The sequence below is a fragment of the Oncorhynchus nerka genome, linkage group LG12, assembly GCF_034236695.1.
Source record: "Oncorhynchus nerka isolate Pitt River linkage group LG12, Oner_Uvic_2.0, whole genome shotgun sequence".
Classification (NCBI taxonomy): Eukaryota; Metazoa; Chordata; class Actinopteri; order Salmoniformes; family Salmonidae; genus Oncorhynchus; species Oncorhynchus nerka.
The window spans coordinates 33,292,638-33,310,455 of NC_088407.1; the positions used below are offsets into that span (position 1 = coordinate 33,292,638).

Genomic DNA, 17,818 nt, shown 5'->3' on the forward strand with positions numbered 1-17,818 from the left:
TTAAACATTTCGCCCAATCAATTGGTCGAGAGAGCAGGACAACTGTTGGCCAAGATTTTTTTAGTCGGGGACAGCTCTACGCTACAGCATACAATGACATTCTAGATGATTCTGTGCTCCCAACTTTGTGGCAACCGTTTGGGGAAGTCCCTTTCCTGTTTCAGCATCCCAATGCTCCATGCACAAAGCGAGAAAATACAGAATGTATTACATTTTTTATGGATTTTTCTCCCCAATTTCGGGACGTCCAATTGGTAGTTACAGTTCTGTCCCATCGCTGCAACTCCCATATGCACTTGGGAGAAGCGAAGGTCGAGAGCCATGCGTCCTCCGAAACACGACCCTGCCAAGCCGCACTGCTTCTTGACACACTGCTCGCTTAACCCAGAAGCCAGCCGCACCAATGTGTCGGAGGAAACGCCGTACAACTGGCGACCGTGTCAGCGTGCATGCGCCCAGCCCTCCACAGAAGTCGCTGTAGTGACGTCTCAAGCACTGTAGTGCCTTAGACCGCTGCGCCACTCTGGAGGCCCCATACAGAAATGGTTTGTTGAGATTGGTGTGGAAGAACTTGACTGGCCTGCACAGAGCCCTGACCTTAACTTCATCGAACACCTTTGGGATGAATTGGAACACAGACTGCAAGCCAGGCCTAATTGCCCAACATCCGTGCTCGACCTCACTAATGCTCTTGTAGTTGAATGGAAGCAAGTCCACACAGCAATGTTCCAACATCTAGTGGAAATCTTCCCAGAAGAGTAGAGGCTGTTATAGCAGCAAAGGTGGGACCAACTCCATATTAATGCCCATGATTTTGAAATTAGATGTTCGACGAGCAGTACTTTTGGTCATGTAGTGTACTTTGGGGAATTAATGAATGACCCCAAGTCAGAAATACACTCGTGTACAATGGCCTAACTCATGGCATGTGTCCAACTGTCCATAAAACAAGCACTTAAATGGTAATTTATTGAAATTACTGGACATCTTACAGACAGGCTAGTTTTTACTCCTTCTGGATTGAAACATTTTATTCATCTTGGAGTTGAGAGGGTCAGCTCCTGCTACTAAACTTGGTTTTTGGTGCTCCCCTCTGGCCATTTTGTGCGCTGGATGATCCAAGCGCACACTGTAGGAAATGTGCACACTGGTGGCTTTTACCCTTTACCTCTCTTTAAAAAAGTACCAATATATGTTCTATATATAGCATACGTGTACAACAAACTACATATATAAGGAATGTACCCTTTTTATGGGGCAAATTGTTTCAAGAACATAATTATAAGAAGACATGCCTGTAGGCCCACTGGCCGAGTTGTGTAGGTTACCAAGCCATTGAGTTCTACTTTTCTTGATCTATTCTCCATCTACTCAGTGTGAGCATATCAACAGAATATATTCGATTGGGCCTACAATTGAATAGAAATAGGCTTACTGTAGGTATCATACCTTGTACATTTTATGCGCAACATATCGGCAACAAAGACGCATTTGAATTGCACTATACAACTCAGTTGATGCTTTCCCATGCAGTGACTGTGTTTTAACTTTGAATACCTGGCTGCTACCACACCAATACATTTCTGTTCGTTCTTTGGGCATTTCCGCACTATTTGAGGGGGTGGTGGCAAATTGCATTGGAGACGCAGCAGAAGCTGTGCGAGGGACGTAAAAAGAGCAATATGTCAACCTTGCTGTGTTCAAGGTCCAAGAACCTATAGAGAAAAGACTATTTGAATAATCACCGTGGCCGAAGATGGTTTCGGAAATGGATGGTAGGTTTGTTTACACTGATCCTCAGAGGTAATGCATTTTGGAGTCCCATGTGAAGCAACGTGTTTGTGCACAAGGGGCAAAGCTAGCCTCCCGTCGCTGAAGGCGACATCCCATACCCCGAAGGTAAACCAGAGGGATGGTAGTGGTAAACTGTTGTCGCGATAACATCGACCCTTTTCTGTTATTGCAAACATTGCCGCATGAGGGCGATGCGCGCAAATTGGCGGCAGAACAAGGGGGCGTTCTTATATGTTTATGAGCGCGTTTCACATTACATTTGGATTTTAAACTCGTATGAATGTCCTGCTTAATATAATATGTGTCATCATCGCAAATCAACTGCATTATACTTTTAAAAAAACACTTAAACTCCAACCAGTAAAATGGCTAGCTTTTGCTACAGCCTATATCAATGAGCGTTAGCATTCTAGCTGCATCCAAAATAGTTATTTAGCAAAAATCACAACCAAATATAATCCATTAAAAAAAAGGCCCCGGGCCTATGGTTTCTTAATCTGGCCCTGGTTATGGTAAAACAGCTGAGAACTTGGCCCCAAAATTAAAAGTGCACTATGCAGAAATCGCTAATTTCAGTTTTTGTGACAAAACAAGCTAGTATAGTGTACATAACCATATAAACTGCTGTGAAATATATTTTCCATAACCAAACACATTGTATTTTGAGCTGTTTGAAGCTGGTGTACAAAACCGAAAGTAAAAGATGCAAAAACTAAATTTAAGAAAAGGAAGCATAGAAATTGTGCGCATAGAACAGATCTACCACTTCTTAGACTTGCTTTTAATGAGAATGATATACCTATAACTCGGACCTATAACTCATATTTCACTGTGAATTTGGTCGGGTCGCCCAAAAAGTTAGATATTGCAGCTTTAAGTCATGCAAATCAATGCATATTTGATATAGATGTAGCTGTATGTACCATGCCTAAATGTTTACAATTTATGTCATGACTCATTTAAAAAATCATTCTACGACGACATGGGTTTTGTGCTTGCTTATAACCTAGGTTAATAACATGTTAGTACAGCTGCGCAACATACAGATACGCAACAGTGTGACTTCAAAGACAGTCGACCAGCTGGACACTTTGTAGCCAAATTGGTGCGACACACATGCACGTCACACAATAATGTGCTCCTCAGCTACAAAAGTTTGTAGCAGTACACTCAGCAATGTGATGTAGATGCAGAGATGTGCCCTGGCTACCACACTGTAACCAGGGCCGGATTAAGAAATTATAGGCCCACTGAGCCTCTGTAACCCGAAGGTTAGCATTGCAAACAAGTACATGTAAAATCCCATAGAGAATGCTAACTAAATGCTAATGATCTAAATGCTAATGATCTGACCTAAACTATTTGCATTACAGACATCCCGGCTCATAAATGTATACAAGTAACTAAAAAATGCTACTTACCGTTTGCTGCATGCACAAAACAAATATTAGACAGCAAAGCTCTTGATCCAGGAGGGGATTCTCTGCTGATACCAAGTGAAGCTTTATTTTGGAAGAAGCTAACCACTTAGCTAGAGAGCTGACTAGCTACTAAATTAGCAAACCGAAGGCACAACTTCAGAGCATTTAGCACATTTTAGAAAGTTGACATAATAGTTATACTTTATCTAACTGGCAAACATTTAGCTGTGAATTCCATACTGTAACTAGATCACCTGGCGTGTGCTTCACAACAGTGAGTGACTCACAAGGTTCCTTGTGCTTGTAAACAAACACCATGTAACTGGGGACTACCGGTAAACTTCATAATGCAAAATTATGTGACAGGGGAAATGAAGAACGCTGTATTGCACAAGTTGACTGCAGGTGTTAATGTAAAAAGGAGCTACAAATATTCAAATGTATAAAAAAACTTTAAAGAAATAGTTTCAATGGTATTGACAAACCATCCAGTGACTGTTTTCCAATCCTCCGGTTTTTGTGGTTGTTGAAACTATTGATCCTATGTGGGCTAAATGATCCTCTCTGATGTATTTTGAACATATAGCAAGCAGGCTCTTGTCTTGTTTTTTTGTCTCTTGGGTCCTGTACGGGCTTGGGCCCTGTATGGGCTTGGGCCCCTGTAAGTTCCTGCATTAAACCGGACCCTGGCTCAAACAGCAGTGAGGCAAACCCGTGCACATGCGCAGATACTACGTGTGACTGTCAAATCAAAGGCGTGCATATCACTCATCTCAATATCTGCAGTGCTGCTCGTGGCATTGTCATTTTGCTGAATCTACCTTGCTTTCGCTTTGAAGAGACTGTTTTGGTAACAGTGGGCATGAGCACCCACTTTCACATTTGAACCTCTTTGTCAATATATCCTAATTGTTCAAATGTATTGCCAATTGGTTCCTGCACTCTTTACATTGGCTTACACAGGAAATAATGGGAGTCTAAAATATAATTATTACACACTTTTATTAGGCGTTGAACATCATTGACAAAGGTGACTGCAATCATCAAAGGTGACTTTCAATCATGAAAGCTTTTTAAAATATTTAATGTCATGTAATAACATTCAAGTCGATGCTCAAACACCATGCATATTGAATCTTTTTCACCCAGTGGTGTCCTTCAAGTGCTCTGATCTGCAGTTGAAGCGGAATTGACCATAGACTATCAAGGAAGGAGCATAGTTTCCTGTCTGGTGTTTGGCCTAAGCTGGGTGTGTTAAAACATGGAAGGCATCCCTTTCCTTTAGAGATGGGCCATTTAAAACAAAAGGGATCCACTCCAAATTTGAAAGAGAGGGGCATGGGACTATGAACAATCAAAACAAAACAACTTTCCAATCTTTTTCCATGTACCAGGACAATGGTTTTACTGTAGATTAGCCACGTTTTTCTAAACTCCTCGATGTACATCACATCAATGGAGTTGACTGAACCTCCGACCTCATCGAGTCACTGTCAGTCGACATTTGTAAAAATGTACATTCTTAAACCCTTATTGTGTCTGTGTTTGTCCCGTGTAGCTGTGTACCTTTCTTTGTTTGCTGAAATACATACATTTTAATTCAACTTTTGTCAAATACAACCACCGACTGTTTCCTCGGCTACACGGGACAAACATATAACCCTTATTGTGCCTAAGAATGTACACTTTTACAAATGTCGACTCGATGTAGTCGGAGGTACACTCCGCCCAGAGTTGTCGCAACCCAACACCCCCAACATGTACATACAGTGCATTCGGAAAGTATTCAGACCCCTTCTGTTTTCCCACATTTTTCTACGTGACAGCTACGTGATGTTTGACGACGAGCAGATGTCCACACACTTTTGGTGTATTTGTTTATGGTTGAGCAAAAACTTTCAAGATTTCGGTTGATCCTCCTTACTGACCTATTTTCGATTCATCCATACATTTCTATGTCTCTATAGAAATATATGGATGGGAACAGCCCCCTTTGAACCAAGGTAAGGAGATTTCTATCACTCTGTGTGTGTTGGGCACGCGTGTGGGCATGTGTCTGCATGTGAGGGGAGGTCTGTGAGTGGGTGTGTGTGTGTGTGTGTATGGATGTGTGATGACATACAAAGTAACACAATGTTTGTTTGATGCAGTGTGCACCTGCCAACATCTTGATAGAGGACATAGACGACATCTGTGGGAAGGCGTGGATGTGTGTGAGGACGTGTGTGTAGTCTTGGTTTGTAAAGGCCAGAAGCAGAGGATCGTTGAATAAGCACCCTCTTGTGTGTCGATATCTACAGTGTCTCACTTTCACACACGTTCACTCTGACTTACTGTCTTACTGTCTGCTCTCAGTTTTCAGAACCTGGGCATTCAGTGTGTGAAGAAAAAGGATGTGGACGAGGTAGTTTCCTGTAGGCTGCAGACACAAAAACAACCCCTTCAACAGTGAGTACATGCAAACGCACACTCCGTACGTGGCAGTCCACTGTCATAACATTATGCCAGTTACATAAAGTAATTGACTCCTCCAATCTCATTTTCATGCTTTGATTACCTGTTTGCTTATCATGTTTTGTCCTCCATTGACCGTAACTTAAAGGATACAGCCAGTGCCATATAGCCAATTTCAGATGCCACACCCATTGGCTTTGTCTGACTGTGTTGTGTTTTGGCTGCAGTTCCTGAGGCGAACGTGTGGGAGGAGTTTGACCTAAATGCAGTGAGGCTGTGTTTCCAGGCCTCGATCACTCTGCCTACCGGGGAACTCTGACCTCTGGAGCCTGCGGTGTCCCAGCCCATCTACGACAACAGTGAGTCCGCCATACACACAGATACACGCCCACATGTATGTATACACGGGCGTGCACGTACATACACATGTGAATGCACACACACACACACCCAATACATTATCTTGATACACGCTCTCCCCAAACACTCACCAAAAACACTCTCCCCAAACACTCACTAAGTACAGACTGGCTCCTTCCTCTGTCACCATGCTGTTTCACTGTGGGGCAATTCCACGATAACGAAATTGCTCCGAAACTGCGATTCTTCACTTAAAATGTATGCCAAACAAAAACGACTGATTTAAAAGTTGAACAAACCGTTACAGCTCTGTACACAAGGACTACTTTTAACAATTTCCACTGAACATTTTTCAAAAACACATTTACTGGAAGAACTGTGCAGATGCAAAGTTTGGTAACAACATTTCAGTAAAATCTCCCTTCGTTCACTGTCACGTATGCTCCCTCGCCGGCCTTCAGGTCACCAGGCTGCTCGTTATGGCGCACACCTGTCACCATCGGTACACTCCTCTTCAGACTCACCTGGACTTCATCACTGCCCTGATTACATTCCCTATATATGTCACTCCCTTTGGTTCCTTCCCCAGGCGTTATTGTTTCTGTTCCAGTGTCATGTCGGTGCGTTGTTTGTGTTTCTTGTTTTGTATTTAGTTGCGTTTATTTACTAAAACACTCACTTCCTGAACTTGCTTCCTGACTCTCAGCGCACTCGTTACAACAGCGTTTTACAAAAACTCTAAAATATCTGCTTCGAATGAAGATTCAAAGATGTCTGCAGAAGGAATGACATGGCACCTTGAGTTTGAAAAAAACCCGATTCTGGTTATTGAACCACAGTAAGTGAAGTGGATTTACACCCGATAACAGAATTCCATCATGGGTCCCTGATCTGTACTACACAGACATGCATAATTATGGATATGAATATCATTCTCTTAATGGTGATATATCCTAAATGGGTGCACAAATGTAGAAACATGCAATATCCTCCGCTGCATATTTTGGTATTATTCAACACGCTGGCTGTTATTTTAATGAGCTCCTCCACCAAACAAGACAACATTTTGTTCGACAGGACTGAATTTGAGCCAATCATAGACGTCTATGTTTCAGATATTGGGACATCAAAGTACAGCACAGTAGAGCTCAGTAGAGTACAGAACAGTAGAGTATAGTTCAGTACCAGCACTGGGGTAACTATAGTTTTAGCTATGATTTGTGAAAAGTAACTATTTTCCAGAGGGAACAAATAGTTACTTTCGAGATGACTACAACTATTCTTAAAAAAAAAAGAAATTTAAATACGGATCTGAGAAAGCAACTGCTTTTCAGAAACTATTGGATTGGCTGCCTTCAAGTAACGGCAGGGCTGCATCTGAAACGGCATATTGAAGAATACAGTTGAATGAATAGAGCACACACAATCTCCGATACTATTCCAATCAATCTGACAGTCATATTTGAACTGCACAATACATTTCTATCTGAACATTTTGTAAATGTCCATTCTCCTGAATGTCCATTGCCCCATGTGTACATACTCTGGTCAAACCAATTAACCAATGATATTTTCTACAGATAAGTATACATAAGTTGTGACGCTCAACTACTGAATGACCCTGTCAACGTGCCACTGAAAAGGTTGAAAGCTGCAATTAATTGTACGATACCTGAAAATACTGCAGAGTATTTCAAAGCCGTTTGCAGACATTGCAAACAGCAAGTCGGATGCTTAAAACAACTTCAAACCTCTTTGTCCATCTGAGGGTAAGTGTTCTTGTTTCAAACAAACACTATAGCGTATTAAAAGGGATAGTTTACTCAGAATACAAAACTAACATGATTTTCCACTTCCCTTGGCTGTCGTTGATTCAAGAAGGCACTTTTGGGATATTTAATTTCCTTTCAACACTTAATAGCTATATTTGTTATTGTTAGTATTCTCAGTAACATTAACAGTACTGCTCTTTTGCCTGTAATAAAACTGCAATTACTTTTGGAGCAACATTTTATTAGCACATTGTTACATAATACGTTGGCAATTTCATTTTAATTGCCTAGCAATGAGCAGAGTTTTTGTAACTACTTTTGTAACCACTGAATAGTGACTTCCTTATTCCACTTATGTAATAACTTCATTATTATGAAATTATAGAAGTCCTATGTAGCGGCAATGTTGCTATTGTAATAATCACAAAGTTACTACAAATACAGTGCATTCGGAAAGTATAAAAAACACATTTTGCAACTGTAGAAAAAACTGAAATATGACCTTTACATAAGTATTCAGACCGTTTACTCAGTACTTTGTTGAAGCATCTTTGGCAGCGATTACGGCCTCGAGTCTTCTTGGGTAGGATGCTACAAGCTTGGCACACCTGTATTTTTGGGAGTTTCTCCCATTCCTCTTTGCAGATCTTCTCAACCTCTGTCAGGTTGGATGGGAGCATTCCTGCATAGCTATTTTCAGGTCTCGATTGGGTTCAAGTCCGGGCTCTGGCTGGGCCACTCAAGGACATTCAGAGACTTGTCCCGATGCCACTCCTGCGTTGTCTGGGCTGTGTGCTTAGGGTCATTGTCCTGTTGGAAGATGAACCTTCGCGTCAGTCTGAGGTCCTGAGTACTCTGAAGCAGGTTTTCATCAAGGATCTCTCTGTACTTTGCTCCGTTCATCTTTGCCTCGATCCTGACTAGTCTCCCAGTCCCTGCTCGGAAAAACATCCCCAGAGCATGATGCTGCCACCACCATGCTTCACCGTAGCGATGGTGCCAGGTTTCCTCCAGACGTAACGCTTGACATTCAGGCCAAAGAGTTCAATATTTGTTTCATCAGACCAGAGAATCTTGTTTCTCATGGTCTGAGAGTCTTTAGGTGCCTTTTGGCAAACTTCAAGCGGGCTGTCATGTGCCTTTTACTGAGGAGTGGTTTCCGTCTGGCCACTCTACCATAAAGGCCTGATTGGTGGAGTGCTGCAGAGATGGTTGTCCTTCTGGAAAGTTCTCCCATCTCCACAGAGGAACTATGAAGCTCTGTCAGAGTGACCATTGGTCACCTCCCTGACAAAGGCCTTTCTCCCCCGATGGCTCAGTTTGAGCTGGCGGCCAGCTCTATGAAGAGTCTTGGTGGTTTCAAACTTCTTATATTTAAGAATGATGGAGGCCAGTCTTAGGGACCTACAATGCTGCAGAAATGTTTTGGTACCCTTCCCCAGATCTATGCCTCTACACAATCCTGTCTTGGAGCTCTACAGACAGTTCCTTCGAACTCATTACATTTACATTTAAGTCATTTAGCAGACGCTCTTATCCAGAGCGACTTACAAATTGGTGCATTCACCTTATGACATCCAGTGGAACAGTAGTGCATCTAAATCTTTTAGGGGGGTGAGAGGGATTACTTTATCCTATCCTAGGTATTCCTTAAAGAGGTGGGGTTTCAGGTGTCTCCGGAAGGTGGTGATTGACTCCGCTGTCCTGGCGTCGTGAGGGAGTTTGTTCCACCATTGGGGGGCCAGAGCAGCGAACAGTTTTGACTGGGCTGAGCGGGAACTGTACTTCCTCAGTGGTAGGGAGGCGAGCAGGCCAGAGGTGGATGAACGCAGTGCCCTTGTTTGGGTGTAGGGCCTGATCAGAGCCTGGAGGTACTGAGGTGCCGTTCCCCTCACAGCTCCGTAGGCAAGCACCATGGTCTTGTAGCGGATGCGAGCTTCAACTGGAAGCCAGTGGAGAGAGCGGAGGAGCGGGGTGACGTGAGAGAACTTGGGAAGGTTGAACACCAGACGGGCTGCGGCGTTCTGGATGAGTTGTAGGGGTTTAATGGCACAGGCAGGGAGCCCAGCCAACAGCGAGTTGCAGTAATCCAGACGGGATTAAATTTCACAGAACTTTGAGTGTGCATAATAACTAATGAATTCACAACACCTGTTAAATAGAACCGTGTGGCTATCGGCAACGTTCTGGATGACATGAAATTTTGTGTCAATTTAAAACTTGCACAAAATAGTTAATCCAGAGATTCTTACCTTTGCCCTTCGATTCTGCAGTCTCATCCAGATCACCCTGGCATTTTGTAGTTGTTTATGATAGCCACATTAGCATTTGGGGGGGGGGGGGGGGGGGTAAATATAGGCGAATATAGAGAGATTTACACAGTTATCAAAACATCTCGCTAGGGTAAGCCTACACAAAACACAGCCTTTGTTTGAAGTGTTTCTAAAATCCCCTATGGGAAAATTAACGGTAGAAAAACAATTGCAACCATTTCCCTGTTTGACCGCTAGGTTTTATGGGTATTATGAAAGGGAAATGGGGATACCTAGTCAGTTGTCCAACTGAATGTATTCAACTGAAATGTGTCACTCTATTTACACATCTTTGAGATCTGAAAACATCGGACAAACATTTTCTGGTGAACTATCATTTTAAGAGGACTGCAGTGCAGATTAAAGGTGGTCTTTCTATAAGAATGCTGGTTTCATTGTATTTTCTTTCTGCATTCCAGACCCCAGTAATTGTAACAAAATGGACGCCTGAAACAACGACAGAATTTACAGAAACCTCATACAGGTGACTATTTATTGCTGATAACATTGTTACATTTGATTCAGAGGATGTTTTTGAATTATTGTAAGGGTGATTTTTATCCTGTGACCCCCAGGCTCTAGTGCTCCGATGTAGGTCTGTTCCAGTGCCGTTTGACAGGGCAGGTGTTTCTCATGGAGGGGGAGGTGCTGTACAAGGCTGTCCAATGGGACGAGAATCTCCTGCATTCTACAGGCCGGACTCATGCAGGAGCCCTGTTCAGACCCTCAGGGGTCTGTCCGTCAGCTACACCTCCCACACTGTGACATTCCCTCTGGTGAGTTACACACCACTCGAACTATCATAAAAAAAAAAATCAATACAATGGCTAAATGACACCCAGTGTTTTGTTGATATATCTGTTTTGCAGGAGATGGTCTTGGTTCCCTGTCTGTGGCCCATGTGACTGGTGACAGTGTGGAGGTTTTATCGCCGCTGAGGGTGACTGACACACACACCAGCAACCTCTCCTTATGGGGCCTTGTCAGAAAGTACATACGGGAAGCTCTGCTCTCGATCAAGGGGCAGGTGTTGCCTTTCCGATCACTCCAATCAGTTATCAATGTGATCGTCCTGCCATCATGTGCCACTTGAACAGGTAAAAAAAAAATCCCTTCTGATGATTGGGTAACTGTTTTTCTACCACAGGCAGCCAGGTGTGCATTGAGTTTTCAGTGTGAGTACGCTCGTTGATAAGCACTTCTTATTCTGTTGCAGGTTGAATCGGCAACAGACAGGGAACACTTACGTACAGCTCTGTTTGGGCTGCATTCTCACTCGAGGGGAAACATACAGTCGGAAGACTGAAGAGGATAACCGCCAAGGTAGACTCTGACAGGTGTTGCATGCTATTAATGTCACATCTTGATCAGAGTAACAGCTGTACGCTGATGCTACATACTGGATATTCCATGACAATAATTACCTCATGTTAAGTGCACTTTTCTAAATGGTAACTCATTCTGTAAGGTGCGTTAGATATGCATGCGCAGCTATGGAAGATAGTCAAGTTCAAATCAGCTGCATCTATTACCCGCCTCTATGTAGTCTCTATAGACAGACGGGTTGCCTCACACGATGTACCAATGTTCCAACATCCACGTCTGTACAAGTAGCTGTGTTAATAGGGACAGAGAGGAGGGGTCGGAAATGGGATGTGCGTTATCGCCTTATCTGGTGACGTCAACGTTGTATCTGCTTGTTGCCCTAGCTTTAAACATCCCCGCCAGACACAAAGTACTAGCTAGCTAGCGAGATGGAGAACGCAGAGGTTATTTTTAATGAGTGAAAGTGTCAAGTTTGCGTCATCTACCTTCACTAAAACCACTGCTAAGGTTTTTCCTGCAAACTTTGGTTTTGAATCTCAATGTTCTGGCATGTCTGCTTTCAGGGTACGGAAAGAGTTAGATTTTTCAGGCTTGGCCCTCCTACCCAAACTCGTGATTTTGGTGGGAGAGTTGTCTGTCTAAAGAGGATCCTCCCCTTTCAAAATGTCTAAGAGAATCAGACACCCTGGGATTTCCAAGACTGGTCACTGAGCAAAATTACATCAAATTAGTATTATGACATTGTATGCAGTAGGCTAGATGTTAGCAAGAGAGCTTCTTAAATTGATGGCAGGTTTTTCTAAATGATCTCACAAACTAAATCAATAAGCATTTGTCTTATGATCTAGACGAGCGGGGGACTGATTCCAAGTTCAAGACGTTCCAATGCTGCAGGTTTTCGTGTAGCACGTGCCCAGAACGAATTATGGACATTTACAAAATGTGAAAAGGCATTCTGTGGGGTGGGGAAAATAGGATGCTAAGCTGCTGCCGTTATGTCATTTGATCTAGTTGACATTATTTTGCTCTATAGTTTGTATCTCAATTGCAGAATGTACTGCAGAAAATACAAGGTGGTGAATAATCCACGAACCATTTCACTTTTCCCCCCCATCATGTTCTATACGACTGCCACTACGGTCCAAACTACCATCCAACCTTTTCAGGTGTTGCTGGATGCAGATACAAAGGGTATGGAGCTAATAAGGCTTCTGAAAAGAGGGCTTGATAGAGAGGTGTGGACGAAGGTGTGGACCGGGCTTGTGTGTCTGCCAGGTAAAACCTTGAAGTTAGTCTGTCAACAAGGTGTATCCAAATCTGATTCATGCCACTGTTTACCAGGTACTCCCTCTGCCCCAGGTCTATATCCAACCTCGTTTAGAGGGGAAGGATGAAACCCAGCAGGGTTACAGACTTCAAGGACTGACCTCTTGTATTTGAGAAGGGAGTCCGTAAATCCATCCAACCACCATTCCCACACAGGTGAATATGTATTACACACAGGTGAATATGTCTTCATTTTTCTCCGACTCACAGGTTCTGTGTTAGTGGGAAGGCCTCAGGCTGAGACTAGTCAGACGGGTTCGACAGAGAGGCTGCGTTCTGTGAGGACAGAATTTGTCAATCGGGTGTCAGGACCTGTGCTCGACAGTTTATTGGACAGGCTTCTGCAATGGGAAGTTCTCAATGAACTTGAAATGGAGACAGTGAAGGTGATTCCCGAGAGAGCAAAGAAGGACCGGGAAGTCATAGCCATGGTGCTGAGGACATGAGCTGCTTCATGTTTGCTAATGAAAACCCATCTGATTGAACTGGACCCCTTGTTATGCGCAATGCTTGGTGTCCGCTGAAACATCATTGTAGTACGAGGCATTGATGAGCATGACCAATGATGTCTGTGTTCAATAAAACATTTGGTCTGCATTTATTGATTCTTTTGGAATTAGGGTGTAAGGCTTATCGTTTTTTTAAAAAAAAATCATTCAGCATACATGTAACCGCAATAGACATCGTCTTGAGCACTCTTTGATAAGCAAACCATGTTTAATGTCAGGTTCACGTGCTTACTCTAACACTTTTCCTACAGTTATTCAAATACACCATGTAACATGAACTAGTGCCAGTACCGTGCAGTCACATATTCTATATGACATGATAATTACCTCCATGATCATGAGTAATGATGTAATTGATGCTTCAACCATAATAGCTAATCATTTTCACTGTGAACATTCAACGCCATATGTATTTGGACAGTGAAGTCAAAATGTTACATTTAGCTGTATACTCCAGCATTTTGTATGGCTTACGGCCATTCAAAATGACAATCGGAATTGTATATTACTGACTGCGGGTTATACTAAAGTAGTGGAATATTACCATATACTGTAAAGCAAGACAAGAATACATTGTCATTTCAGGTGATATACGTGATAAAGACAGTACTTACCTTGGTGACAGATATCTTAATGTTATGTACAGTTTTACCAAGTATAACTTGTCATTTTAATTTTCAATACATCTTTGGAACAGGAAGGATATTGTTGTTTCTAAATGTAGCAGACTCATTCTTACATCATGTTAGAAGTGTCAGGAATCAAGGTAAGACCCAGATGCAGACTGTCGAAGTAACACTGTTTATTGGAGCAAACAGGGGCAGGCAAAGACAGGTCAAGGCAGGCAGGGGTCGATAATCCAGGGTATGGCAAAGGTACAGGACAGGGACAGGCAGAGAAGTCAGGCGGGCAGGTACAGGGTCAGGACAGGCAATAGTCAAAAACCAGAAGAACAAGAAAAACAAGAGACTGGGGAAAAACCAGGAGTTGACAGGAAAACCGCTGGTAAACTTGACAAACAAGATGAACCGGCAACAAACAGAACACAGGTATAAATACACAGGGGATAATTGGGAAGATGGGCGACACCTGGTGGGGAGTGGAGACAAGGACAAGTGAACATCACACAAAATCACAAGGACAGGTGAAACAGATCGGGCCGTGACAAGTAGTTTGGAGTCAGTATCTAACATTTCTGTGTATCTAAAATCACTATTTCAGTTATGCTCATTCACAGTGTGGTGTGCTTTTAGACCAGTGTGATATTATTTCACTTCAGCTGCAGTTAATTTCCCATAATAAATGTAGACGTTTAAAACCTAACTGGGTTGTTCCACGAAATGTGTGTCTTTTACGTCCCTTTGATATTTTAAGTAGAAATTGTGTGCAAATAATGGATTTTAAAAGCCTGTTATTTAAAATGAAGTGCCCTTTAACCTATTTAATCCGTGACCGTAAAAAAAACATTTTCAGTTATAAGGCTCTAAAAATGTTACTGAATGATCTATCAATGCATTTCCAGCAAATATTGAAATAATAAAGGGTCTCAATGAATGAAGTGCAGTGTCACATTTTTAGTGTAAATTGTCACATGACCAGAGTTGTTTACTTCCTGGTTGCACCATGACAGAGAATGGCTGCATCAAAGTTCCCAAACAAAAGGTTAGTAAAGTTAAAATAAAGTTAGGACAAATAGTTTTGGTACACATCGTCTTTAAGGTGTCTAGTTTTGATATATGCATTTGCCATTACTCAAATTTGTTCAGTGTGATCATAGAATGTGTAAACGTGTTGACGGCAACAATAGTGACCGGCGGGATAACACAGCGCATCTAGGTATACACATACATAGTTATTGTTTTACCTAACTTTCTACTCTGTTCTTTCTTTTTAGTTTCACTTTGAGTCAAGTTCTGGATATGTTGGATCTAGGTGACTGCCAAGACAAGGTGTGCAACATTGCAGTTATCCCTCAAAATGAGAACGATGCTGTCCTGAGTGATTGTGATAGCGATGGGTCAGATATGGACTATGGACAGGCCATTTGCCAGCCAGACTGTTGAATGCATATGCGGAACATATGCAAACAGATCATGACAGGAACAACGTTATCAGTGATGATGACCTACCCCCCCTCCCCAATCCACAATCTTTCCCACCCCCCTCCATTGTTGGTAATGAAGAGCCAAGGGCCTCTACAAGCCATAGGGGTCAGCCAGAAGAGCCAAGGGAAAAGCTGCAGGTGGTCAAAAATAAACGATCGAAGAGACCTGGCATTGATGTGATTCCAAAACACATAGTGTACAGGCCAAATATGCAAAAGTTTGGCACAAAACCACTGAGCCACGGAAGGAGGTCTTTACTGGCTGCTACTGTTGAAGATCAGGCAAGATATGACAAAGCTTCTCACTGGCCAATCAACACGATGCACCGGTTCCAGAGAAGTCGTCACTGTGACAAACACACTACCTATGCATGTGAGAAATGGAAAGTGCCACTGCACATTGAGTGCTTCAAGATATACCATGGACCGAATAGAAAAGGAGATAACGGGTGAGGAGAAGCAGTACAATGGACTCTAGGAAGAAAAGCACTCATTGTCTCGTATAAGCATTCATTGGCCAGTGGCGCTTTTGAAATACAATTTTATATATATATATTTTGTTCAATGTAGGCCTCTACTTGAATGCATATTCTACAGGCTACCTCTGTCCTAAATGTTACCTTTATGTTCAGTGGGAATGAATCACATGACTGCTATACAGTTGTTAGTGAATGTTGCACTAAAATGTCACAATGACAATGTTACAATGAATATTGCACTAAAGTACAAGTTCAACTGTTACAATAAAGTTACAATATTAAGGTTTCAGTACATGTTGCACTAAAGTAACAATGTTGAAATACGTTGATGGTTGTTGTCTTTTTGTCTTTGCTCTCAGTATTCATATCGTGTTATATAAGGGTTTTTGATGTGTAAAATAGTCACACTAGAATGTGACGGGGCATTCTGGTGGCAATGCTGGGGACAGCCAGTGACAGAGTTTTAAATGTGTTAATAACTGGGTTGGGATTTATAAGAACTTTGATAACTACATATGAGAAATATGTTAATTCAGTATACGTAACATTATCCCACCGGTCACAATTGTGACCGACCATAAAACACACCTTTTCACCTAAAAATAATGATTGATTACCTCAAAGGCATCAGTCCCTTCCTGGAGAGCACCCTGTGGTTCAGTGCCAGTTCCTTCACAATCTGGAAGGTGACATGTCTCCCGCTGTCCAACAGGCTCTCCCAGCTCTCCTGTAGTCCAGTGATGTCCTCAGTGGCAGGACAGGGGTCCAGGCCCAACACAGAAATCCAGTTAGTTTGAGTGGGAAACGTTTTAAAACCCTGTTCACAAGAACTGCCTTGCAGTCAGTCATTCCCCAGCATGCATGCAAGGAGTTCATGCAACCAAAGATAGAAGCTGTTATGCCCTAGCTTTTTTTGCCAGCCAGCTAGCTCGACATTGGCATGACAATTATGTCGTTTAGAACTTGCGTGGTATTTATATTGTACACTGAACAAAAATATAAACGCAACGTGCAACACTTTCAAAGATTTTACTGAGTTACAGTTCATATAAGGAAATCAGTCATTTGAAATAAATAAATGAGGCCATAATCTAGGCCCCCATGTGTGGGCCTGGGAGGGTACAGGCCTACCACTTGAGAGCCAGGCCGACCCACTGTTAAGCCAGGCCCAGCCAATCAGAATGAGCTTTTCCCCACTAAAGGAATTTATTACAGACAGAAATACTCCTCAGCACCGCCTCAGACTATCCTGCAGGTGAAGAAGCCGGATATGTAGGTCCTGGGCTGGCGTGGTTAGACTTGGTCTGCGGTTGTGAGGTCGGTTAGACTTACTGCCAAATTCTCTAAAAACGACATTGGATGGCGGCTTATTGTAGAGAAATGAACATTAAATTATCTGAAAACAGCTCTGGTGGATATTCCTGCAGTCAGCATTCCAACTACATGCTACCTCAACTTGAGATATCTGTGGCATTGTGTTCTTTGACAAAACTGCACATTTTAGAGTGGCCGTTTATTGCCCCAAGCACAAGGTTCACCTGTGTAATGATTATGCCGTTTAATCCGCTTCTTGATATAACACACCTGTCAGGTGGGTGGATTATCTAGACAAAGGAGAAAGTGTCACAGTGATGTAAACAAATGTGTGCACAACATTTGAGAGAAATAAACTATCCCTTACAAAAAAAGACAGTAACTAGTGTGCAGTAACTGCAGTCGATTGTGTTATTTTGAACGCAGCATTTGTAGCATCCTGCAGTTATACTGCATTCTAACTAGAGTTACCCTACAGTGTAATGCAGTTATACTACAATCTTTTTTCGTAAGGGTTTTGTGTGTATGGGCCATTTCTGGGATCCTTTATTTCAGCTCATGAGATATGGGACCAACATTTTACATGTTGCGTTTATATTTTTGTTCAGTATACATGCATGAACATAGAACAACTTATAATTGCTATA

General features: G+C 42.4%; 1 long non-coding RNA gene across 7 annotated transcripts; it reads left to right on the forward strand.

Annotated features, from left to right (window-relative positions):
- The first annotated feature begins 1,614 nt into the window (after window positions 1–1,614).
- LOC115138160 (uncharacterized) lies at window positions 1,615–16,181 on the forward strand. Of its 7 annotated transcripts, none has more exons than XR_010465337.1 (11): window positions 1,615–1,775; window positions 5,183–5,218; window positions 5,571–5,663; window positions 5,897–6,028; window positions 7,610–7,798; window positions 10,533–10,597; window positions 10,689–10,889; window positions 10,983–11,210; window positions 11,330–11,436; window positions 12,976–14,936; window positions 15,169–16,181. It is a non-coding gene; the product is annotated as an uncharacterized LOC115138160 (long non-coding RNA). The 7 variants fall into 7 exon arrangements; XR_010465338.1 differs by lacking the exon at window positions 5,183–5,218 and adding an exon at window positions 12,606–12,714 and having other exon boundaries at window positions 12,799–14,936; XR_010465339.1 differs by lacking the exon at window positions 5,183–5,218 and adding an exon at window positions 12,606–12,714.
- The last annotated feature ends 1,637 nt before the right edge of the window (window positions 16,182–17,818 follow it).